Consider the following 25,622-nt stretch of genomic DNA (forward strand, 5'->3'; position numbering starts at 1 on the left):
AGGGTTGATGCAGGAGACAAGTGAAAGGAAAGGTAGTAGAGATAATTCAGGCTTAGTTTGGAAGAAACTTAGATTTTAGCTAATTAAGGTTTTTATGGACAAGCTCATGCCTTGGTGCATGTGGCGGTGTTGGGAGCATCATGGGCAGAGCTGGCTGGCCAGACGGGAGGAAAGACGACCCGTAGCATGGGGATCAACGGCCTGAGGCTTTGGTGGTACAATAGGGGTCAAGTGTAAGGGCCTGGACTGGGGTAAGGCAGCACAAGAGCAACGCTTCTGTGGATTCAGACAGGAGGGGCCTCTGCTTAACTTACACTAACTGACCCCAAGGGCCTTCTGGTGCCCAGGGGAGGTCAAAGGACAAGGTCCAGCCTGGGTTGCTAGAAAGGCGAGGTCTTCATAAAATAACTGGTGCCTGAATTTTCTTTTTTTGTGTTGGACAAGAATTTCCAGCAAGAATGAGCAATTCTTATTAATCATAAAACAATATTGGGGACCTACTTGTGCTAGAGACATTAAGAAGAAATACAAATCCAGTTCTCTAAAGTCCCACAGGGTCTCACAGCCAGGACAGGGGAAGGGAGAAGAGGTGTTTGGGGAGAGGCATTTGTTCAGAAAAGCCAGATATGTGGCCGCCGGTTGTTCGATAAATATTGTGAGTAATGTGGATAACGTGTGCTTCTGAAGGTCAGAAGAGATTCCCACAGGCCACCGTAGTTAGAGAAGGCCGATCCAATGATTTATTTTATTATGAATCAAGATACTTCTAATTTTAGAGAGGGGAAAAAACAATCTTGTTTTGGTTAACGTGGAGACCAAATTAGAAAAATAAAATGAAATTTGACAATATTATTTATCTTTTTGCTCTCATGTAAAATTCCAGCTGGGCCATAGACTTGAATGCGCAAAGATATTTAATAATAATAGCTAACAAGTATAGAACACTTACTTTATGTCAGGTACTATGTTACACCACTTACATATGAGCTCATTTAATCCTCACGAACTTTATTATTCTGTTCATCTTACAAATGGGGAAAGGGAGGCTTAGAAAATGTTGAATTGGTTCCCCCAAAAGTTATGCTTGGCTGAAAGTATAATTATCCCCATGATTAGACTCTGGCCTGTCATTTCTTTTGTTTTGGGGTTTTTTTTTGTCACTGTTTCCACCACTCTTTTGAGACTGATAACTTTATATTTAGGTAGCGTCCCCCTGCAGACACCCTTCAGTTCTAGCTGAGGCAGAGTCATGGCTTTAGGATTGGTAGTGGTTACTCCATAACACCTGCCCCAGGTTCAAGTCTACAGACGTTGTATGAGCATCTGTAACAGCCACTGCTGCTAGCATCTCCCTGCATTGCCTCCAGTCCTGTCCACCTGCTCTGCCTGGTTAGGAAGCCACGGGGTAGAAGTTGGTGGGGCACTTGGGGGTCTGCTTGGGTCTTCTGCCTTCCTTGGCCCTTGACCATTGTTGAATGGGCTGGCAGCTCATCATATTTCAGTCATGTCCAGCTCCTCAGCTTAGCTGTGTGATCTGGGTAAGTGCAATACTCTAACCATCAATTTCTCTACCTATAACATCAGGATCATCAGAGTACCGACCTCTTAGGGTTGGTGTTTAAATAAGTAACTGTAAAACACTTATAATAATGCTCTGCATAGTAAGAGCTCAGTCAATGTTTATTTTTGTTTCTGGACCCTCTATGACAGTGGTTCTCAACCTTCCTAATGCTGCGACCCTTCAAATTGAGGATATTGGGTGGGTTCAGGCGCTAGAATCAAATCACAACTTAGGAATTGTAGATCACTGTATACGAGAACAAGCTGTAACATGATCACAGAACAAGACTGACAAGGAACTACCTTACAAGTAAAGTACATTGGGCTGTAACTTAAGTTTCTTTATCAATTGGGAAGTGGAGCAAAGGGAGGGGGGCAGCATTGCCAGAAGAGAGCCCAGCACCCTTGGTTTGCACGCGCCAAGGGCTGTCCTATGTGCTGATCAGAGTGAAGTCTGAGGGATTCTTGCCCTGTAATCTCATGGGTCCTACTGATTCTGAGGCCCTGGAGTGTCTGTTTTTCCTTCTCTCTTTCTCTCTCTTTTTAAAAACAAGTATCCTAGATGATTGTGGGCCACTTGAACATTTGGTTACCATTCACCCAAGGACCGAGTGTCCTGCCAGGATCAAGGTGGACTTGCAGCCGGATAGAAGCAAGTCTGAGCCATGAGGTTTGACAAAATGATCCCAATTCCTAGGCCTTCGGGACATCAATTGACCAAAGAGATAATTACCAACTGGCCTTGTGGGGCACTTGTTGAGTAAAGAGCACTGATCACACTCTTGCCTGATGCCAGCTCCGTAGGACACCCGGGATCAAGGGATATGGGGCTTAGCTACAGCAGAGTGACAACGCCCCCCACTCTCCTCTCAGAGCTCATCCCCTTAATTACAAGAATTACAGGAATCAGCAACACTGCCCTCCGTGGGACTAGAAGCCAACTTAAGCCCTAAAACAGAAGCTACGAAGACAAAAAGCAGATGGAAGATTGGTAAGTGACTTAGCAAAAGAGTACAAGGCCAGAACTGAAGGTTTACAGAGAAAAAAAGTAAATTAAGCCACTTTGCCTACAAACCTCTGGAAAGACATCAAAACTGGAACACCAAAAAGTGTAAAATATGAGAAGAGATTGGGTGGAGGTGCCTGAAAAACTGAGTGGGGTGATTGATTAAAAGCTACCTTAAAGTTATCTGGACCCCCAGATTCAAATAACCACCCTACCCACTTTTTAAGGAAACTTTTGAAGGGTGTACTGACCAAAACAGGGTACAAACTAAGGAAGAAGACACGGATGTTAGGAAACAAGAGATCCACACAGGAAGGAAGGAAAGGGAATTCCCAGGAAGATGACAAAGGGAACTCCAGGAACAGCTGTGCAGCAAGAATAGAGGCCACCCAGCCCGAAGGGGAGCGGGGACAGGGGACTCTGGGGGGAATGTCTCCAGAGAGAGAAATGGGAGTTTTCAGTTATTTGATGGGTTTAAAATGGGAAACATTGTATTGAAAGCCGTGATACAAGCTATAGAAAGATATGGGAAGATTTTGCCATTGATTTAAAGCACCCTAAGTAAATAAAAAGTTAGAAAATAATTGCAAGAAAAACAAAACGTTATACAATATAGGAATGTAAATAATGTGTACATTACTTGGCGTAAAAGTGAGTAGTAGTCAACAATAATGAAAATATCAAATATAAATTAAACCAAAAATTATGATTACAATTATATTAAAGGCATATAATTAAAGGCTAAAATGCTCATCTACCATAAAAATTAAGTAGGTTATGCAAAAATTACAAACCAAGAGATTCAAGTATATGAATATTATTTAGCACCACAGTGATAAATACACAAAAACACAGGAGTGGGACAGTGAGGAGAGGGAGGGAGATAATATGTGTGTGTTTAGGAATCTGCTACCTTTTAATTTTAAAACTCTAAATTCATCTTGTACTACAAATTTCTTGTAGCAGGATAATGTAATATCGAATGTGTTGGTTCTGGAGGAAAACTGTGGGGGTTCAAATTCTAGTGTCACTACTTAGTCACATGTGACCTTGGGAAAGTTACTGGTGGTTCATGTGCCTCGGTTTTAACATCAGTACAATGGGGATGACTCATGAGTTGTGTTGAGAATTGAGATAATTCTAACAAAACACCTACTATGGCAGTGGTTCTCAACCTTCTGGCCCTTTAAATACAGTTCCTCATGTTGTGACCCAACCATAACATTATTTTCGTTGCTACTTCATAACTGTAATGTTGCTACTGTTATGAATCGTAATGTAAATATCTGATATGCAGGATGGTCTAAGGCGACCTCTGTGAAAGGGTCGTTCGAGCACCAAAGGGGTCGAAACCCACAGGTTGAGAACCGCTGTATGGTGTCTGGCACATAGGAAGCATTCAATAAATTCTTTTTCGCTGTTAAACGTATATTCATGTGTGACTTCGAAAGAACAAAATGATACGTTTTTTAGAAAGCAGATGGGACAATCAGAAATCCCTATGAAGGGAGCTTTTGAGAGGTTTTCTATCCACACCCACCCGAAACTGCATCCTGGTTTAGCAGGCCCTGAAAAGGAAACTGAGAGAGAGAGAGAATGAAGCTGTTGATTAATGTGTCTATTTAAAAACAAGTTTGTGTCACTAATATTTTAGCGTTAGCCTTCCTCTCTACGTCTTCACATCTGTAGACAAAGTTCCCTTTCTAGGCCTGGGTTTAGAAAGTAGGCAGGAGGACAGCCTGGGTATTTCTCTTGCTGAGTTAGCTCAGGTGCTGGCATAGCCTGCTATCGCCTCGCCTCGTGGGTCGAGCACAGAATTCACAGGTGGGGTCAGTGGGCTTCATGCAGCCCTGTCTCTCCACCTGTCTCGCTGGGGGAAATGACAAGTTAAGATTGGAAACAGCTGAGCTGGGGTGCTTTTCCTGACTGCTGCTAAATCAAAGCAGCTAATCAGTACCTTTTCCAGCTCACTCTTCAGTGGTTCTCAACCTTCTGGCCCTTTACATACAGTTCCTCATGTTGTGACCCAACCATAAGATTATTTTCGTTGCTACTTCATAACTGTCATGTTGCTACTGTTATGAATTGTAATGTAAATATCTTATATGCCGGATGGTCTTAGGCAAACCCTGTGAAAGGGTCGTTCGACCCCCAAAGGGGTCGCGACCCACAGGTTGAGAACCGCTGCTCTAGGTGCATTTGGCTGACAATCAACCATAGCAGCTGATACAGATGGAACTTGATTTTGTTTCTCCTGGAGATGTTTGTCTGCAGGGCTCCTATTAGGAGCAAATAGCGTCTGCTGATTCACTCTACTCAGGCTTTCAGGGCAGCGTCCGCCACAAGCCCTACTCCTGGGGACCCACTGCAGGTGTCAGAGCCCAGCTTCTCTTACTACCCCTGCCAGGAGGTTCACTGATGGCCCTGATCCTTTGGAAAGCTTTTACCAGCACTGGCCACTGGAACTGACTTCTCACTCCTTCCTGCCTGGACTTGGAAACTGTGAGTCATTCCTCCCCAACTCCCCACCCCAGTTAACCAGCCATCTACCCTTTATGCACTTACCCTTGCCCTTAATGGGTCCATTCTTTCTTGTCTATTCACTATCTATGTTTAGGTTAGCTTGTCTGCTTCTCTCTCTCCCTCTCTCCCTCCCTCCCTCCCTCACTTTCCTTCCTTCCTTCCTTCCATCCATCAGAGTCCTAGATGAATCAGGATGGCTTGCAGTTAACTGACTCCTGTTGTCCTGAGGAAGTTTCTTTGAACAATTCACTGATCCATACCCCTTCTCTGGAGTAAGGGCAGGGATGAGTCTCATTCACTCTATTTTATGGATGTGGCATCTAAGGCTGAGTTCAAGCGCCCAAAGTTACTTGGCAACTTGGTGTTAAGACTTGGTCACTACCCACAAATGCCTCTAGGGCTTTGCAACAGAAGCCATTCCTTCAGGCTTGCTTGCTCCACTCTCCTCCTGGGAGGACATGCTGCTGAGGTGGGTGGAAGTGGACAAGCCTGGAGTGTGAGTCACAGAAGTGGGCAGGGAAGAATGGGTCTCTGCATTCTTCCAGGCCAGACCCCACAGTGCACCTGGGGGCCGTCCAGCAGTCCTGCGGAGGAGGGTGTGGGGAATGCTGAGGCCAGAGGCAGGGCGTGGGGAAACCCCAGGGTCCGCGGGTGGGCCCAGCCCTGTGCCGCTTTACAGAGAGCCTGGTATTGGTGGGTCGCCCAAGGATTCCACTGCCATCAGTCTTGTGTTTCCTTCTTCCCTTCCTTGCTCCTCAGAATGCTGACCTAGGGCCAGCTTCTCAGGGTGGTTAGGACGATAAGAGCTTTTCAGCTGCACAGGGAGTCAAATGTCACATGTTGGCCGGTTCTCCTTTTCTTTTCCTCATGTTCATTTTGTCTACCTCCCTCCTCCCACCTGCTGGCTGCTTCCTTGGAAGCCTGCAAGGCCCCTCTTCTCCCCGTGGCCTGGCGCTCTCGGAATGTGGCCAGAGGAGCTTGTGATAACCGCTCCATTCTGAGCAACAGCCCTTCTCCATCACGAGTCTTTACCGCCCGGCAGGCGTGCTTTTGCGTGTGTTTCCTCTCAATGGCGGACATTTACTGGGCATTTTTTGCCTGCCAGGCACTGAGCTAAGTCCTTTATACCAGCGGACGCCGACCTGTGGTCCTCAGATCACTGGTGATCCAGGAGGTCCGAAAGGTTGGCGACTGCTGCTTTATACAGTTTTTGCTTCTCGTTTAATCTTCCTCACACCCTATGAAACAGGTAGTATTATTGTACCCGTTGTCTAGATAAAGAAACTGAATCACAGACAGGTTAAGAGAGAGTCTGTAGTAAATATGTTACATTTCAGAATGCTCTAGCTGATTCCCATGGAGGGGGCCCCAGCGTAGGTTACTCTCAAACCCCCAATGTGGTCAGTCCCCCAAACTGAACTTCAGGTACAGGGATGACAGGAGAGGAACTGTTCTGAGTGATCTGTTAGCAGGTGAGCAGGTTATGTGATGTATGGGGAAACAGCACGCGTCACGGAACTACAGCCTGGCTGTCCTCGGGCTGCAGGGTCCTTCTCGTTATCCCTAGTGCTTGGTCTCTTCATCTGTAAACTGCAGTGGTTGAGCTATATTACCACCAAGAATGTTTTTAACTGTGAACGCCTGAAGTACACAAGATAATGTTTTAGAAAAGCAGAAGTCCGTTTGACCCTTGACACCTGCTCCCCTTCTGTGCTTGTGGACGTGGAGCAAGGCTTCGTGTTGGACAAGTGGCCCAAACAGGGGCTGTGACTGAGGGGGCCCAGAGGCTTTGGCTGGACAGTGCCTGCCATGATGGGAGAATTCAACTCCGGGGGGTGGGTGGGGGGAGGAGCTGAAGTGGTTTGCTAGCATCCATGTTCCAGATAAATTCCTGTTTCATTGTCCTGCTTATAGGGGCCACTTCAAGCTCTTCTCTCTGCTTCTCCTCTCCTTGCTGTGGTCTGTGTGGGGAAACATGTTCTGTACCCAAAGGCTTGAGAGCAGCCCTCAACCAGGGATTGATAAAGGGTGGGCCTGATCCAGCGGCTAGCGGGTATTTCCTCTCTCCTGAAACCAAAGATCTTCTGGAAAAGGAGGTGGTATTAGAAAGAAGTTATGATGAGGAGAATGTGGAAAGAGAAGTCATGGGAAACATAGGGGTTTCTTCTCTACCCAAAACTATCCAAATAGCTGGGAAGCTCTTGGACCATGTGAGAATGGCATGCCACTAATGTCATTGTGAGCTAGAACCAAGATCTGGAGTTATCATCTTCCCATTGTGACTTCAAAACCCTCTTTGGAGAGAAACAAAGGTGGCCAGAGGGAGAATGAGGTTTGAAGAGGGGGAAGGAAAAGACATTCAGTTTAGAAAGATCACGTGCATCTCCCTCACTCAGCTCAGACTGCATAGCTCCGGACAGAGGTTGCCCATGGCAATATGGTGATTACCTTTGATCCCAGTGAGAGGCCGGATATCCAAGCTGGTGTCCACTTGAATATAACGCGGCCTGTGGGGCCAGGAAGGAAATGAGGACTCTGGGGTCACTTTCCTTAAGCTATATCCCCTGGTAGAGCAGAGAGCCAAGATAAAAGCATGCCAAACTAGACATCACATGAGCAGGGTCCTTGGTCAGACCCTCCATGTCTGAGCAATGAGACCCTGGCCCTGCTGCCTAACCTCTCCAAGCCTGTGTGCTCTCATCTGAAAATTATAGATTGTTACACCTGTTCTTCCTACCTCAGACTGAGCGGTTGTGAGGAGCATCTGAGATAAGAAATACTGAGACAATGAGTATATCAGTGTATTAAAATTAATGGCTTCCAAAAACAATAAAATTTGCTATCTCACACGGTTGCAGTAGGTCAGGCTTTTGGGGCCAGTTACCTGAGTGGCTCAGATGTGAGGATGCTCAGGAGGTTGCAGTCAAGACAGCTGCTGGGGCTGTGTCATCTGAAGGAGCTTGAGGATCTGCCCCTCAGACGACGCACTCACATGCTGGCGAGGTGATGCTGGCGTTGGGCAGGAGGTCTGAGGTCTTCAGCGCGCAGACTTCTCGGTAGGGCTGCCTCCGTGTTCTTGTGACATCTAGCAGGCTTCCCCCCAAGGGGACCTTCCCCGGCTACATAGGTCTACCCTGGTCAACGTGGAAGGACCTCATAGGAGCATGACTGACAGGGCCAGGAAGGAACCATCTTAGAGGCCATTTGTAAGCTGGCTACTGCAGGTATCATCAGATTTATTGTTCTATCTGAGGGCATTGCTGTAACTTGGAACTACTTTTAGCTTCAGGGGACTTTGGCTACAATTCAGTCTCTCAGACCAGCAGCTCTTTCTGTTCTCTGAGCTTATGACTCCAAAAGGCAATTTATTTTCAAAGGACATTTGGGAGAGCAGGGTGGGTAGGGAGGTAGTGCCGATGATAGGAAAGAGGAGGCAAGTGTCATGGATATTTAACTGTGAGTGCCCAGCTAGTGTTGCTCAGTGGTTGAGTGTCGACCTATGAACCAGAAGGTCATGGTTCGATTCCGGTCAGGGCACATGCCCAGGTTGTGGGCTCGATCCCCAACGTGGGGTGTGCAGGAGGCAAATGATCAATGATTTCCTCTCATCCTTGGTGTTTTGATCCTTCTCTCCCTCTCTCTTCCTCTCCGAAATCAATAAAAATACATTTTTTAGAAAAAAGGAGCAGTGAGTAAGGATCGGTGAGGCAGCTCAGAAGAGGGTCAGAAACACTAAGCAATGAGTGCCTCAGCCCTCATTGTGCTGGTACAAGACAGAAGCAGGAACAGAGTCAAATTTAACCAATAGTTTCAAATTTCCACCAAAAGCAAATGTGAGCTTGACTTCCTGTGCTGTTTCCTGCTCAGCCTGTGAGGGGTCAGCCGGCACGGAAATATCAGGAAGGTGGCCAAACAGAGAGCGGGAAGCCCAGCAACCTCCCTGTGCTCTGAGCGTGGCCTTTCCCCCGCAGCAGTGGAATACACTCCAATCGGGACAAAACTTCCCCAAGGTTTTCTTACGCTTTTTTGGTCTCAGGGAAACCTAAGAGTTTATGAAACAAAATGTCAAAAAGAACGTTCCTTTTATTTCTAGGTAGTTTATCCCTAATAAATTCAATCGTACAGGCATTTATACACTACCAACAATGGGCACGTTATCTTTGCAAGACAATGGTGAGAGTGGGGAGGGGCACAGTGTCAAGAACCATGCGGTCTTTGCGTGTGGCTAAGGACTTTTCTTTAAAGAGCCACAGGGCAGACCCTTTTGTCTGGCAGCCCCAGCAGCCTTCTCAGTGCCTTCTCCTGTCCACCTCCCACCACAGGTGCAGAAGTGAGGCACTCACTTTCTTGGCTTCACTGGAAACTAGGGTGGTCCCATAACCTAGGCGTGGCCACAGCAGTGTGAAGTCCGCTGCAGGCATTTGGGAATGTTTTCTTTCCTTAGAAAAGGGACAGTTGTGAGAAGAGAGTGCATTGGCATTGCCCCTTCCTCTCCTTCCTCCCTTGGATGTGAATGTGATGGCTGGAGTAGGGCAGTTATCCTGTGACCATGAAGCAACACACACGAGGCCAAAAACCCATATGCAGAGCACAGCATGCCAGGAAGCTTGGTCATAGATGGTATAGTTGCCTTACCAAACCAATTCCATCAGCTGCCTGCCTGCAGACTTCCGGTGTTATTCATTCTGTCATTTCCAGGTGGTTTTCCTTTTATTTGCAGATTAGTCCTGACATGAAAGATACAACTTAGGGCCAAAGGAGAGTGTTAGAGAGTAAATGGCCTGAAAGATCAGTGAGAGGTGGATTCAGTGAGAATGGAGAGGTAAGGGAGGGCTGGTTAGAGAAACCAGGGACCATGGCTAGGTGGAAATGTCGCAGATGGGATGAAGAATGACATTATAGAGTGGATGCACCAAGAATCTCTGTTCACTGCTGCCACAGAAGCTGTATTTCTAAAGATAAGGTTGCGGGTCCTGTTTGCTGAGATGTAGCACATGGCTGAAGACATCTGGTGTGACTGGAGGCGGTACAGGGTAATGTGTGTGAGCTGGGGCTCTGGCGTTAGATGGACCTGGGCCAGGGTCGCAGCTCCGCTACAAATTAGCTGCATGACTTGGAGTATTTTGCATAGCCTCATTAAAGCTCCAGCTTCCTCATCTGTAAACTGGGGGCAAAAACAATTTTTTAGTAAGATAATGTGTAAAGCATGGTTCCCACTCTTTTTAGGGGGACAATTGAGAATGAGTTATTAAAAGTAAATCTTTTGCATTTCTTATGCTTCTAGGGGCCTCATACCTATAATAATAAAAGCGTAATATGCTAATTAGACCAGACAGCCGAACAACCTTCCAGACAAAGCTGGGACTGCGAGGGTTGAGGCAAGCTGCCACGGCTGCGAGGGCCAAGCCCCTTGCACGAATTTCATGCAGCAGGCCTCTAGTACAGTATATAAATGTATATTGTAACATATTTGTGCATTTCAGTTCTCTATTACATGTTTTGAAACTCTATTTGCTATTTTTTTCATATCACTTCATATTGTTATTTTTTAACAATTTCTTAGTGATTTCTTCCTCAGTACTTCAACTGTCCTTTTGTTCTTTTATTTTTCTCTGTCATGGATGCCATGCTTTTTGGAAGTTTGTTTAGACCAAGTTAATGGCCTTTTAGGCTTCCTCCATGTGAATAGGAGTTCACTTTTTGAATAATAAGAATTATATGTCACAGGGGGAGAGGGCATCAGGATTTTAGAGATGCTTAGCTGGGGCATAGCCAAAAACATTGGGAACCTCTGGTGTAAAGCATGAAAACATTTCTCAATACATAACATTCAATCACATGAGTGACAGCTATTATCATTATTATTGTGACCAGGTATTAAATATTTTGTCCATGTTTGCTTGCCACCATAAGGATGCTTTCTTAACTTCTAGAATCCAATTGTCTCACCTACAAATGGGAATGTCATCTCTCAAATGTGTATTAAATGTTAATGGGGGTCCTTGTGAAGTTGTTTTTCTTTGAAGCAAATTTGCCTGGAATGTGTAAATAGCATTTTGTCATTTTTAAGCCCTTAATACTTTTGAGCTATAAATCACTATGTGACTTTTTCCCAGCAGAAGATACAAGAATTATGTAAGGCAGGAATATAAAAACTCTAAACAATGACCTTTAAACCCAGTGAAGCTTTCAGTGTTGCCATAGTATCAACTGGCTTAGATTTTGACAATTTTTAAAGAAGTTTGGACCTCAAGGCATGCCCTGGAAAATTCAAGGGCATTCTCTTTTAGTAAGACTTTCTTGTTAAACACAGTCTTCATTGGTCAACAAAGGATGGGAGATAGATGGGAAGATTGAGAGAAGGACAAGATGAAGTATCATAAACCTGGAAACTGCCATCTGCATGTGCTTTAAAGTTCTTGAAAATTCCCTGCAGTTATCCAGGTGGTGGCGGCTCTTCAAGTAAATGAACCATATGAGCATGCACATGAACACACACATATTCATTCATTCTCTCTCTCTCTCTCTCTCTCTCTCTGTCTCTTTCGCTCTCTCTATCTATCTCTATATCTCTATCTCTATCTCTATCTCTATCTCTATCACGCACACACACACTCACTCACACACACACACACACACACTAAAGATGAACCGCATTTCTTCAGTTTGGATGCCTTTCAAAACTTTTCCCTCCCTGTTCACGATATCTCTTAAATGCCTTTCTAACACTCCCAATCAAAACTTACCACTCCTGTATTCCCTTAGATATCTACTTTTAACTTTTAAAATTTTTGTAGGTATTTCATGCTCACTGAGGAAGAGAGAGAGAGAAAGAGAGGGAAAGAAAGAGAGAGAGAGAGAACACCAAGGCATGACCCATGAAGGAAAGGGTAGACTTCTGCTCTGCAAAAGACAGTATCAAGGGAATAAAAAGACAGGCCACAGACTGGAAGAAAGTATTTGTTGAAGACACATTTGATAGATGACTGTTATCTAAAATATACAAGAACTCTTAAAACTCAACAGCAAGAAAAAGACAACCTGATTAAAAATTAGGCCAAAAAACCTTAACAGATACTCACCAAGAAGATATACAGATGACAAATAAGCATATGAAAAGATGTCACTAGAGAAATGCAAATTAGAACCACAATGAGATACCACTACACACCTCTTAGAACAGCCAAAATCTAGAACACCATCAACACCAAAAGCTGGCCAGAGATTTGGAGCAACAGAAACACATTCATTGCTGATGGGAATGCAAAGTGGTACAGCCACTTTGGAAGACACTTGGGCTGTTTCTTACAAAATTAAACATGCTCTTACCATATCACTCCGCAAATGCACTCCTTGGTATTTACATAATGTTGTTGAAAACTGATGTTCACACAAAAACCTTCACTCAGATGTTTATAGCAATGTTATTCTTAATTGCAAAACTGGACGCAACCAAGATGTGCTTGAGAAGGTGAATAGCTAAATACCTGTGGCACATCTGACAATGGAATTTACTCGGTGGTAAAAGGAAATGAGCTACAAGCCATGAAAAGACATGGAGGAATCTTCAATGCATATTACTTAGTGAACGAAACCAATCTGAAAAGGCTTTTGCATATTATATGATTCCAACGATATGATACAGTGTTCTGGAAAAGGCAAAACTATGGAGACAGGGAAAAGACCAGTGGTGGCCAGGGGTTAGCAGGGAGGGAGGAATCGATAAAAAGAACATGGAACAATTATGCTGTTATTTATTCAGCAAATTGTTCATTTAGATTAACTCCAACATTTATTATTAAAAGAAATCTATCAATATGCATGTTTGCTTATACTCATACACACACCTGTTCAATTGTCCATTACCTCCCCAATCCTCAGGATTATTGGAACAACTTCACCTTTTTGATCCAAACTGTTCTTTCAAATCTCAATTTTTTTTACATTACATATTCTCATTCAATAACTATTTTGTCATTTTCATATATTTTAACAACAACTGTTTGAATATTAACTGTTTTTACTGCTGTCACTATTCTCTGCCATTAAAAAAAATTTCCTATATTTATGTTCTTTCTCTTGATTTACTTTTCATTTGGCTAGAGGATTTTTTGAGTAATTTTTTCAGAAAAGGTAAAAAGTATCATTTTTAGACATTACATGTCTTAAATTTCTCTTGCCTTAGAACATGCTCAGTTATTTGGTGGTCAGATAGCTGTTTTGTCACGATTGATTTTCCTCAGACGCTGTACATGTTCTTCCGTTATCTTCTGCCATTGAGTGCTGTGAAGGAAAGGCATTATCAACTTTATTTTCAAAAACTATTTTATTAATAACATTTTGTTTTTGTTTGGTTATTTGTAAAAAAAAATTCCTCATATGTTAAGAAGAGTTACCTTCAATTTGAGGCTCTTAATTATTTTTTCATGCTACCCCACAGATCCTTACTCATCTCGAGGAAATCTCTTCTACCTGTTCTTTCATGAGTACTTTTCTCCTGCTTTGCTCTCCTGCAGTCCCTAGTATATGTATTAGATCTCCCCAATCTACTGGCTAGGTCTTCAATTTTCACTTATTAGGTCATCTCTTTTCTCTGTATTCTGAGAGGATACCTTGAATTGTTCTACTAATTCACTAGTTTAAGTTTCTGTAGTACCCAATGTGGGGTTTTTTTTACCAACAAAATTTCATTTTACACTTTGCTAATAGTGTTTTTCATCTGCTAGCCATTAGACCTGAGCTCAAATTGTTTCCTTTTATAATGCAAGGTTCTCTCAAATTTCATTGAGCAAATTGATTTTGTTTGTTTGTTTCCTGGAGTCAGTTGGTTATACGTAGGACACATTTTCCCTAACCTTCCAGGCATGTCCCCTTTGGTTTAATTACTAAAGCTTTCCACAGGCCCAGTGGTTGACTGTGGAATTTCTGCAGCATGGAGACTATGTGGCTTAGTAGTGAGAGCACATAGAGATTCTACCTGAAATCAACAGGGGGTGGGAGGAGTTAAGTAAACGTTTTTGATAATTTAAGGTTTTAATTAATAAATAATTATTAACATTTTAATCTAAAAAGTTCTATTTTTCTAGATGAGGGGATCACTGTTCTGCAACAAAATAAGTGAGAACTGTTGACTAGTCGTTGTCCCAAGTGGCTTTCTGTCTTTCCGTGTTATTGTGATAGCCCCAAATTAGACAAGAAATCATCTGCTTTTTCTAATTGAAATTATTAGGAACCTGGTATGGGGCTACTTCTGCTCTTCTTAGCAGTCATTCTTCCATCCCGAAGTTGGTTGGGAGGCCCACATGTTTGTATGTCAAGACCCATGCATCTCCCAGAGTTCTTAAAGTTAAGATTCAGCCCTTTGCAACTGCCAACTTAGAAATCAACTTGCTACATTTTCATGTATTTTGTGAGATGGTTGTTATACACAGCTATTCTGGAAAATTAAATGACACAAACTTAAAATCAAATAAATTATCACAGGTCTCAGTAAGAATTAAATCATATACACTTACAATCAAACAAATTTCAAAACTCATCATTTATTAATTATTGTATTACTAGAGGCCCGGTGCAAGAAATTCATGCATGGGGGTAGGGGATTTCCTCACCCCAGCCTGCACCCTCTCCAATCAGGGACCCCTTGGGGATGTCTGACTGCCGGTTTAGGCCTAATCCCAGCAGTCGGACAGCCCTCTCACAATCTGGGACCACTGGCTCCTAACCTCTCACATACCTGCCTGCCTGATTGCCCCTAACCACTCTGCCTGCCTGCCTGATTGCCTCTAACCCCTCTGCCTGCCTGCCTGATTGTCCCCAACTGCTCTCCCCTGCAGGCCTGACCTTGCCCCCAACTATCTTTCCCTGCCAGCCTGGTTGCCCCCAACTTCCCTTCCCTGCCAGCCTGATTTCCCCTAACCCCTTGCTAGCCTGATCTTGCCCCTAACTGCCCTCCCCTGCTGGCCTGATTGCCCCAACTGCCTCTGCATCAGCCCCCACCACCATGGCTTTGTCCGGGAGGAAGCTAGATGTCTGGAAGATGGCCGGTCGACCCAGTCTATAACCACTTTTTTACACCTTACACAAAACAGCTATTGCCCTTAAACCCCCTCCTCAGCCGCCGCCTTCGCAGTTCACCCAGATTAGGTTCTGATTGGTTGGTTTCTATGCCAGTCAACATCAAAAGCTCTGCCTCCTAGGCAGCCATTGGCTCCTCACAGTTCACCCAGATTTGGTTCTGATTGGTCAGTTTCTATGCCAGTCAGTGTCTCCGGACCTATCTCTGGACCTGATCTGCAGCCTCCATGACAGCTGCTGATCAGGCCTTGCCTCTCTCTCTCCGGGCCTCACCAGCAACCATGGCAGCTGCTAACCAGGTCCCTCCTCTTTTTCTCTCTGGGCCTCGCCAGCAGCCATGGTGACTGCTGATCAGACGCTGCCTTTCTCTCTCTCTGGGCCTCTCCAACAGCTGTGGCAGCTGCAGATCAGGCTCTGCCTCTCTCTCCAGGCCTCTCTCTGGGCCTGATCTGCAGCCGCCCACCTCACCCTGCTGCCCCACCTGCCCACCAGCTGCCAGTCTTACTGTGATACGAGCCTATTGGTCCTGGGAAAAGGACCGAGAGGTACTCCATGCACTTCCTGGTGACTGCTCGTCCATCTGGTTGTTTAGGTCATGACTGCTCCTGGCCTTTTATAATGTAGATTATATGTGCTCTTGAGGGTATTTTTCATCCATCCCATCTGCATCAGTGACATGTGGGAGAGCTACTGGTTTAACATTTCCCAGCACACCCCTGATGACCCATCCTAACTCCAGTGTCAATGTTTCTGAACTTGGGGAAGGAGAAGATTATGCCATGGAGTTCTGCTGAAGAGTTAGAGCCACTTACACCCAGGGACATCTTCCCTTCTAATGCCTTTAATCCTAGACTGGTCGGAATCTTCTTCCATCCTATCCTATACTCCCACATTTTTGCAGAAATTTCTGTGTATCGATGGCAACTCTCCACTCAAGAAAAAACCAGGAAACTTATACTTCCAAAGATTGGCAGATGTTATTTAGCTAAAATGTATCTTTGAGAGATGAACTTTAAAAAAGGCAACCAATAAAAATGAACTGGAACTAGCATGTCCCGTGGAAGAGCGATGGACAGAATGTAGTACCTCGTGAAGATGGGCTCCAGACCTGACCAAACTCATGTCTGGAAAAGAGCACGGTGTCCAATTCTCCACAGCTTGAGATTTGGCACCCCCTGAGATGTCCCAGGACTTCTTGAAATGTTGCATTCACTTATATCTTGCATTAACTTTTATTATCCACATGCCAAAACTACCATTCAGTACAAAAGAGATTTACCACTGAGCTTCTGGCCTGGAACTGTCTAGCATGTGAACTGTGGTCTGTGATTGTCTTTCTGAGGAACTTGCAGCTTTGTCAGGTCTGTTGAAGTGCAGCCCGAAGCATGCTAGGAAATGGACACGTTGCACCCTGAACAGGGTTTTAGAGCCAAACCACACAATCTCCTTTCTAGAACAATATCCAGCTTCTGACATAGGTTGAGTAAGAAAGCACAATGGGGGGAGTATTTCTAAAATAATTTTTAAAAATCAAGAACATTGTGTGAGAGGCACCATCATTTACAAAGACCCCTTTGACAGAATCCACTCAAGTATGAGGGCGAGGGAAACGTTTTTCTCACAATGAACTAACAAGTTCCTCCTATTGGAGCATTAGGACTATGGAACTATTGTGTGGTCCTTTTCTTGCCTGGCTGGTAGGAAGCTCTGTTTTCCTTCAATTATTGGAACTTTCCTTAGACATGATTTGGTTTTATTTTCAATAACTTTTCCCTTCCCCTCCTCTACTACTGGTTTTACACTTATGTTGATTTTTTTTAAAAAAAAAAATCTTATCATACTTGTGTTTAACAAAATATGATACCATTTTTTTTTCAGAATAACTAGATAAATAGAACAGCCAAATATTCAGAAATCAGTGATTTTAGTGTGTTGGATTGTGAGAAATCCAATTTTGTGTACCTAAGTTCCAATAAAAGTAAAATAATAAAATATTTTGTTGGTAAAGGTATAAATAAACATTTTGAGTGGGTCTACCATATGTCCAGCCCTATGCTAAGAGCTACAATAAATCAAAGGTTGTAGTTTCTTGAGAAACTAATTGTACTGGATAGGAAAGCCTTACCATCAGCCATAAATATTGGCTTCCATTCATTCCTTGCCAGCCATGTTCCAGGGCCAGGCTACCCATTATCTTCTTTAATCCTCACCCCCAAGACTCCACATGCGATAGGTCAGTTTTGCTATTAAATTGCTACCCAGGTGACTCTAATGTACATCCAGGGTAGAGAATTTCCAATCCAGTTCTAAGATAAATATGCATTAGGGAGGTAAAGTACAACATGATGAGTGTAGTTAACACTGTGTAGTATATTCGAAAGTTCAGAAAGTAAATCCTAAGAATCCTCATCACAAGGAAACAAAAAATGTTCTTCTTGTGTCTACATGAGATGATGAATGTTAACTAAACTTATTGTGGTCATCCTTTCACAATATATGCGAGTCACATCATTACGCTGTACATCTTAAACTTATACAGTGTTGTATGGCAATTACATCTCAGTACAACTTAAAAAAAATTAAAGAATCCTGAAGTGATATCTCATGTGAATAGATTAAATGATTGTTGGCTACACAAACTTCCGATAATATTTTCAAAAGATAGCACTTGGTTATCTCCAGGTTGGTATTGATGTCATAAATCAGCTCAACAGAAAACTGCCGAGATGCTTTTGGAGAGAGAAAAAAAAAAAAAGATAGATGACTAACCACCAACATGCTTATCTGCTTTTGCTTTCCAGAAGGAAATTCAGAAATTCCCCACTCTCTATAGCACTCAATCACAAGTGTCTGAAGCATGACCTCGGGCTTAACTTGTTGTTAAATAAAAAATCCTAATGCTTTACCTCTCTTCACACATGTAAAGTTTTGGCCTATAATACAAGAACAGGACAGTCGACTTCCAGCCATCACCACTCATCACATTAGCAGCGGAGTTCCAGGGAAGCGCCATTCATCACCAGGACTGCTCATTAGAATTGTGGTTTTGACTGGAAAGCATGCCACACGTTCTATGCCTAACCTACTGGAACCAATTTATTTATGGAGCTCTCATTTCAGAGCTCAATGATTTATAGTCCAAACCTTCGCAAACCAAGAAAATACGGATAACTTCATCGCAATGGAGAAAATGTGCTGGTCACTTGGTAACATAGTTACTGTCATCTTAAGAGAGGTCCTGTGGCACATGGTCTAACAATAAGACAGGTAGCTGCCTTCAGAGACCTCAGCCTGGTGGTGAAGGCAAGCTCTTAACCACCACCCGTCATGAGAGATACAGTAAAGAGGAATGGACAGTAAGCCTCAAAAGGCTAGAGGGAGGGGAAGTTAGGCTAAGCTTCAGAAAGGAGCCATATCAAACTGTTACTTAGTTTAGAAAAATCGGCCCTATGCCTGGTTGCTCCTTCTTAGTCAGCTCCAGCTGCCATCACAAAATACCATAGGCCTGGCAGCTTATATACACCAGAAAAACAGAAATGTATCTTTCTCACCATTCTGGAGGCTGGGAAGTTCAAGATCACAGTGCTGGCAAGGTAGGCTTCTCCCTGAAGTTTCTTCTCTGGGCGTGTAGGCGGTACTTTCTGTTGAACACTCTGTGCCCTCTTCTGCGTGCCTACATGGGTGCATGGAGGGGACAGCACTCGGGTATCTCTTCTTCCAAGGGCACTAACCCCACCCAGACTCCCACCTTGTTACTTTATCTAGCCCTAATTACCTCTCAAAGGCTCCTTCCCAAATACCATCACATTGAGGGGTAGGGCTTTAGCTTATGAACTGCCATGGGGAGGGAGAAAGTGGGGGGCAAATATTTAGCCCATAACACTCCTCCCACCTCTGGTAACCACAAATCTGATATCTTTTTCTATGAGTTTTGGGTTTTTGATTTTTTTTTTAGATTCCTCATATGAGATCATACAGGGTTTGTCTTTCTCTGTCTGACTTATTTCACTTAGCATAATACCCTCAAGTTTCATTCATGTTGTTGCAAATTACAGGATTTCCTTCTTTGTATGGCTGAGTAATATTTCATTGCATTGTGTGTGTGTGTGTGAGTGTGTGTCTCTATATACTATTTTCTTTATCCATTAACCCTTCAATGGACACTTAGGTTTTTCCATGTTTGGGCCATTGTAGATAATGTTGCTATGAACATGGAAGTGTAAATATGTCTTTGACATAAAGTTTTGTTTCTTTTGGATATATTTACAGAAGTAGATTTCTAGGATCATATGGTAGTTCTATTTCTACTTTTTTGGGGAGCGCTCCACACTGTTTTCCATAGTGATTGTACCAATTTACATTCCCACAAACAATGCATCAGAGTTCTCTTTTCCACACATCCTCCCAGCATGTGTTTCCGCTTGTCTTTTTTATAATAGCTATTCTTTCCCCCCACAGTTTTATTGAGATATAATTGACATACATCACTATATAAGTTTAAGGTGCAGAGCATAATGTATATATTGTGAAATTACTACATTTAGCTCATAAGACTCCCCACACCTCTGGTAACCACAAATCTGGTATCTTTTTCTATGAGTTTTTGTTTGTTTTTTATTCCTCGTATGAGATCCTACAGAATTAAGATCATAAGTTTAGTTAGTATCCATCCTTTCATGCAGATACAATAAAAGAATATGCAAAAATTATTTTCCTTGTGATGAGAGCTCTTAGGATTTACTCAGTAACTTTCATACCTATCATTCAGTAGTGTTTACTGTAGTCATCATGTTCTATATTACATCCCTAATACTTGCTCACCTTATAACTGGAAATTTGTACCTTTGACACCTTCCCAATTCCCCCTTCCTCAACTCCCCACATCTAGTCTGATATTTTCTATGATTTTGGTGTTTGTTTATTTTTTAAATTCTACATATAAGTGAGATTATATAATATTTGTCTTTTACTTCACTTAGCATAATGCCCTCACAGTCCATCCATGTTGTTACAAATGGCAGGATTTCCTTCTATATTGCTAAATAATAGCCTACCTAATAAAATGGTAATATGCAAATTAACTCACTCCGTCACAAAGATGGCGGTGCCCATAGCCACAAGATGGCGGCACCCAGTCCCCTCAGCCCTGCCGCTACATTAGCATTTTTTCATTATATATATAAACCATCAGAAAGGGAAATTAAGAAAACAATATATATATGCTAAAGGTCTGGTGCATGAAATTTGTGCACTCATGGGGGGGAGGGTCTCCCAACCTGGCCTGTGCCCTCTCACAGTGTAGAAGCCCTGCGATCGATCACCCCAAAGAGGTAGGCCCTGCCCACCCATCCAGGGTTCCTTGATGGATTGCCTCAAAGAGGTAAGCTGGAGCCATGGGCCCTGCCTCCACGCCGCATGGAGTCGCGGGACCCCCAGACCTCACCACGCGGAGCCATGGGACCTGCTTCCTCACCGTGCATGCAGCATCAAGCCCTGCCCACCAGTGTGCACCTGCTGTGCACCTGGTGATGGTTGTTGCAGCATGAGGGCATCACAGCATGAGGGTGTGATGACCACATAGGCTTTTATTAATAGGATATATACAAGTGATGAATTAAGCTTTGTATGTTTGATTTCTTTAATCCTCACCCAAGGATATTTTTTCCATTGATCTTTAAAGAGAGTGGAAGGGAGGATGAAGAGAGAAAGAGAGAGAGAGACATCAACTGGTTGCCTTCTACACGCCCCCAGACTGGGACCAAGGATTGAATCTGCAACCCAGGCATGTACCCTTGACCGGGAATTAAACCCAAACGCGAGACCCTTCAGTCCAAGGGCCAACGCTCTAACCACTGAGTAACCGTTCAGGGCATAATCTGTCAGTGAACACATAAGTTATTTCCATGTCTTGGCTATTGTAAATTATGCTACTATGAGTATGAGGGTGAAATCAATGGACACTTAGGTTGTTTCCATATTTAAGCTATTGTAAATAATGCTGCAATAGGCATATGGATGCATATGTCATTTTGATTGAGCCTGCAACCCAGACATATGCCCAGACTGGAATCGAACTGTGACCTTACGGTTCATAGGTCAATGTTCAACTTCTGAGACACGGTGGCTGGGCATAGCACTTTTTTTTTTTTTGCAATTGTAAATGGGATTGTTTTCTTAATTTCCCTTTCTGGTTGTTTATTATTAGTGTACTAGAGGCCTGGTGCATGAAAATTCATGCACTGGAGGAGTGGTCCCTCAGCCCGGCCTGCCCCCTCTCACAGTCCGGGAGCCCTCAGGGGTATACGCGTAGGTGACTCGGCGATCAGGGGAAGGCAACACCCCATCACACCTCTGCCGGCAGTGCAAGCCTTGGCCGGCCGTGGTTACCTGAGCCTTGGGCAGCCCTTGGTGTCTGGGCAGCCCTGGGCGGCTGGGAAGCCACCATCCGAGGCTTGCCTGAGCCTTGGAATGGCCCTGGGCAGCTGTGGGGCTGAGGAGACTGGGGAACTCTGGAGGCAGGCGTGCAGAGTGGCTGGGCCTGCCTGGGGGGCGGGCCCAGCCTTTCTGCGTGCCTACAGCCTGGCGGGCTGAGGGAACTGGGCGTTGCCATCTTGTGTCTGTGGGCGCCGTCATCTTTGCAACAGCGTGAGGGTGAATTAGCATATTCCTTCTTTATTAGATAGGATAGAAATGAGCAAGTTTTTGTGTATTGATTTTGTATCCTACAAATTTGGGTATTAGTTCTAACAGTCTTTAGGGTTTTCTGTTTATAATATTACTTCTTCCTCTCTTAGATGCCTTTTATTTCTTTTCTTTGCCTAATTGCTCTGACTCAAAAACTAACTATATATATAAAAGCCTAAGCGACTGAATGACCAAACAACTGAATGACTGGTTGACCAGTTGCTATGACATGCCCTGACCACCAGGGGGCAGACACACAATTCAGGAGCTGCCCCCCGGGTGCTCAGTGTTCTCCCATAGCCAACCTCCCTGGCCAGCCAACCTCCTGCAGTCCCTCCTCCAGGCTGACCAACCTCCCACGGTCTCTACCCTTGGCTGGCCAGCACCAATTGCACCTGATTGGGACTGGGAGAGATGGCCCTGATTGGCCCTGATCGCCGGTCAGGCCGAGGGACCCCACCCATGTACGAATTTGTGCACCGGGCCTCTAGTCCTATATAACAAAAGCCTAATATGCCCAGAGGGAGGCCACCACCACTTTCCTCCCGCAGAAGGGGGCCAGAGAGGAGCGGGCCTAAGCCATCAGTTGGAAATCCCCCAAGGGCTCCCAGACTGCGAGAGGATGCAGGCTGGGCTGAGGGACCCCCCGAGTACACGAAATTTCACGCACCAGGCCTTTAGTGTTGAATAAAGGTGCTGATAGTGCACATTCTTGCCTTGTTCCTGACCTTCAAGGAAAAGCTTTCTACTTTTCACCACTGAGTATGATGTCAGCTGTGGGCTTGTCATATGCAGCCTTTACTGTGTTGACATACATTTCCTCTCTACCCTCTTTGTTGAGAGCTTTATTACAAATGGAATTTGAATTTTATAAAATGCTTTTTATGCATCAATTGAAATGATTATGTGATTTTTATCATTATTTTGTTATTGTGGTATATGTCACCGATTTGTGGATGTCGAACTACCCTTGCCTCCCTGGAATAAACCCCATTTTATTGTGGTATATAACTATTGTAATATATTGTTGAGGTCAGTGTACTGGTATTTTGTTGAGGATTTTTTGCTTCTATGTTTATCAGGAATATTGGCCTATAATTTTCTTGTGGCATCTTTGTCTGGTTTCGGTATTAGTGTAATGCTAATCTTGTAAAATGAGTGAAATATTTCCATCCTCTTTTGCTTTTTGAAAGAGTTTTGGAAGGGTTGATATTAAATTTTTTTGAATGTCTGGTAGAAATCACCAATGATATTTTCTCGTCTGGTCTGGACTTTGGTTTGTTGGGAAGGTTTTTATTACTGATTAAATCTTTTTACTAGTCATCGGTCTATTCAGATTTTTCTATTTCATCATGATTCAGTCTTGGTAAGTTGTATGTTTCTAGGAATCTCCATTTAATCTAGGTTGTCCAATCTGTTACCATATCATTTTTTTATAGTAGTCTCTTATTATCCTTTATATTTCTGAAGTATCAGTTATATATCTTTCATTTCTGATTTTATTTATTTGAGTACTCTATTCTTCATGGTGTGTAGCTAAAGTTTGTCTATTTTGTTCATTTTTTTTAAAGGACTAGATCTTAGTTTCTTTGAATTTTTTCTATAGTCTTTTTTGTTTCTGTTTTGCATATTTCTGCTCTAAGCTGTTATTTCCTCCTTTTTACTAATTTGGGGCTTCATTTGTAATTTTGCTAGTTCTTTGAGATATAAAGTTAAGTTTTCTGAGACTTTTCTTGTTTCTTGAGGTAGTAATTTGTCATTATGAACTTACCTCTTATAACTACTTTTGCTGCATCCCATTAATTTTGGTATACTACATTTCAATTTATCTCAAGATATTTTTGAATTTCTCCTTAAATCCACTGATTTGTTCGGTAGCATGTTGGGTAATCTGCACACATTAGTAGAATTTTCAGTTTTCATGTAATTAATGTCTAGTTTCATGCCATTGTGGTCAGAAAGATGCTTGATATCATTTCAGTACTCTTAAATTAATTAAGGTGTTTTTGTGGCCTTTCATGATCTATCTTAGAAAATGTTCCATTTGCACTTGGGAAGAATGTGTAATTTTGTTACTATTTAATGGAATGGAATGTTTTGTAAATATTTTAAGTTTAGTATAACTGATGTTTCTTTATTGATTTTTCTTTCTGGATGATCTATCCATTGATGTATGTGGGATATTAAGGTTTCCTACTATTATTATTGTATTGCTGTCTATTTCTACTTTTAGATCTATTAATATTGCTTCATATATTTATGTGCTTCTGTGTTGGGTGCACATTTACAAATGTTATATCTTCTTGTTGGATTGATTTCTTTATCATTATGTAATGCCCTCCTTTGTCTCCTACCACAGTCTTTGTTTTAAAGTCTATATTATTTGATGTAAGCTTTATTTTGGTTTCCATGTATATGGAATGTCTTTTTATATCCCTGTTCAGTTCTTATATCTAATTTTATTAACCAATGCCGCACCAATAAATTCAACAAAAAATTAAAGTGAGTTCTATATTATAAAACCTAGGTGGTGCAACGCCCCCGTGTGATGTCATCACAAGATGGCCACCACAAGATGGCCAGCAGGGGAGGGCAGTTGGGGGTGATCAGGCTGGCAGGGAGGGCAGTTGGGGATGATCAGGCTGGCAGGTGGGGGGCAGTTGGGGGCAATCGGGTCAGCAGGGGAGCAGTTAGGTGTTAATAAGGCGGCTGGGGAGCAGTTAGGGGGTGATTAGGCTGGCAGGCAGAAACGGTTAGGGGCAATCAGGCAGGCAGGCAGGTGAACGGTTAGGAGCCAGCAGTCCCGGATTATCAGAGGAATGTCTGACTGCCTGTGGGATCAGGCCTAAATCAGCAGTCAGACATCCCCCAAGGGGTCCCAGATTGGAGAGGGTACAGGTCAGGCTGAGGGACACCCCCCTCCTGTGCATGAATTTCATGTCCCAGGCCTTTAGTAGATGCATATTTACTTTTAAAAAGCCATTCAGCTACTTTGTGTCTTTTGAAAATTTTAGTCTCTTTAAAGTAATTATTGATAGGTATGTGCTTATTGCCATCTTGTCAGTAATTTTCTGGTTATTTTTATATGTCCTTTGTTCTTGCTCTGTTTCTTTGTGGTTTGATAACTTTCTTTAGTTATATGCTTACTAGTGACCCAGTGCATGAAATTTGTGCACAGGAGGGGGGTGTCCCTCAGCCTGGCCTGTACCTTCTCACGGGAACCAGAGTCAAGTCCCTCCCCACCCACATGCACCTTGAAATCGCGTGAGACACAGACCCAGCTGGCCCCACCCTCATTGGGCTAGATCTAGACCAGGGGTGGGTAAATTTTTTGACTGGAGGGTCACAATAGGTTCTTAAACTGGACTCAGAAGAAGGCTAGAGGCCCAGCATGTGATTGAAATTGCATAAGGAGGTGCCCCGCCTCCCACTGTGTGAGGAGGCACCCCGTGGGAGGCTGGGACCCACACCTGACCTGCATAGCGCCGGCTGGCCACAGTATTGTGTCTGTTGGGGTGGGGGCATGCTCCGAGCTGTGCAGAGACTGCTCTGAGCACTCCCCCAGCCACCACATTGTGTCCGCTGGGGTGGGGGCAGGCGCTCCTGTGTGTTGTGTCTCCACTCCTGCCCGCCCCCAGCCTCCCCACGGCCACTGGGGTGGGGGTGCAGGCAGTCCCCTCCATCCATCTGCGCACGCAGCTCCTCCTGGCGGTCGTGGTGCAGCTCCTCCTGAGCAGTCATGACGCTTGGCTAATTAGCATATTCCATATAT

Source organism: Myotis davidii, unplaced genomic scaffold, assembly GCF_000327345.1.
Source record: "Myotis davidii unplaced genomic scaffold, ASM32734v1 scaffold135, whole genome shotgun sequence".
NCBI lineage: Eukaryota > Metazoa > Chordata > Mammalia > Chiroptera > Vespertilionidae > Myotis > Myotis davidii.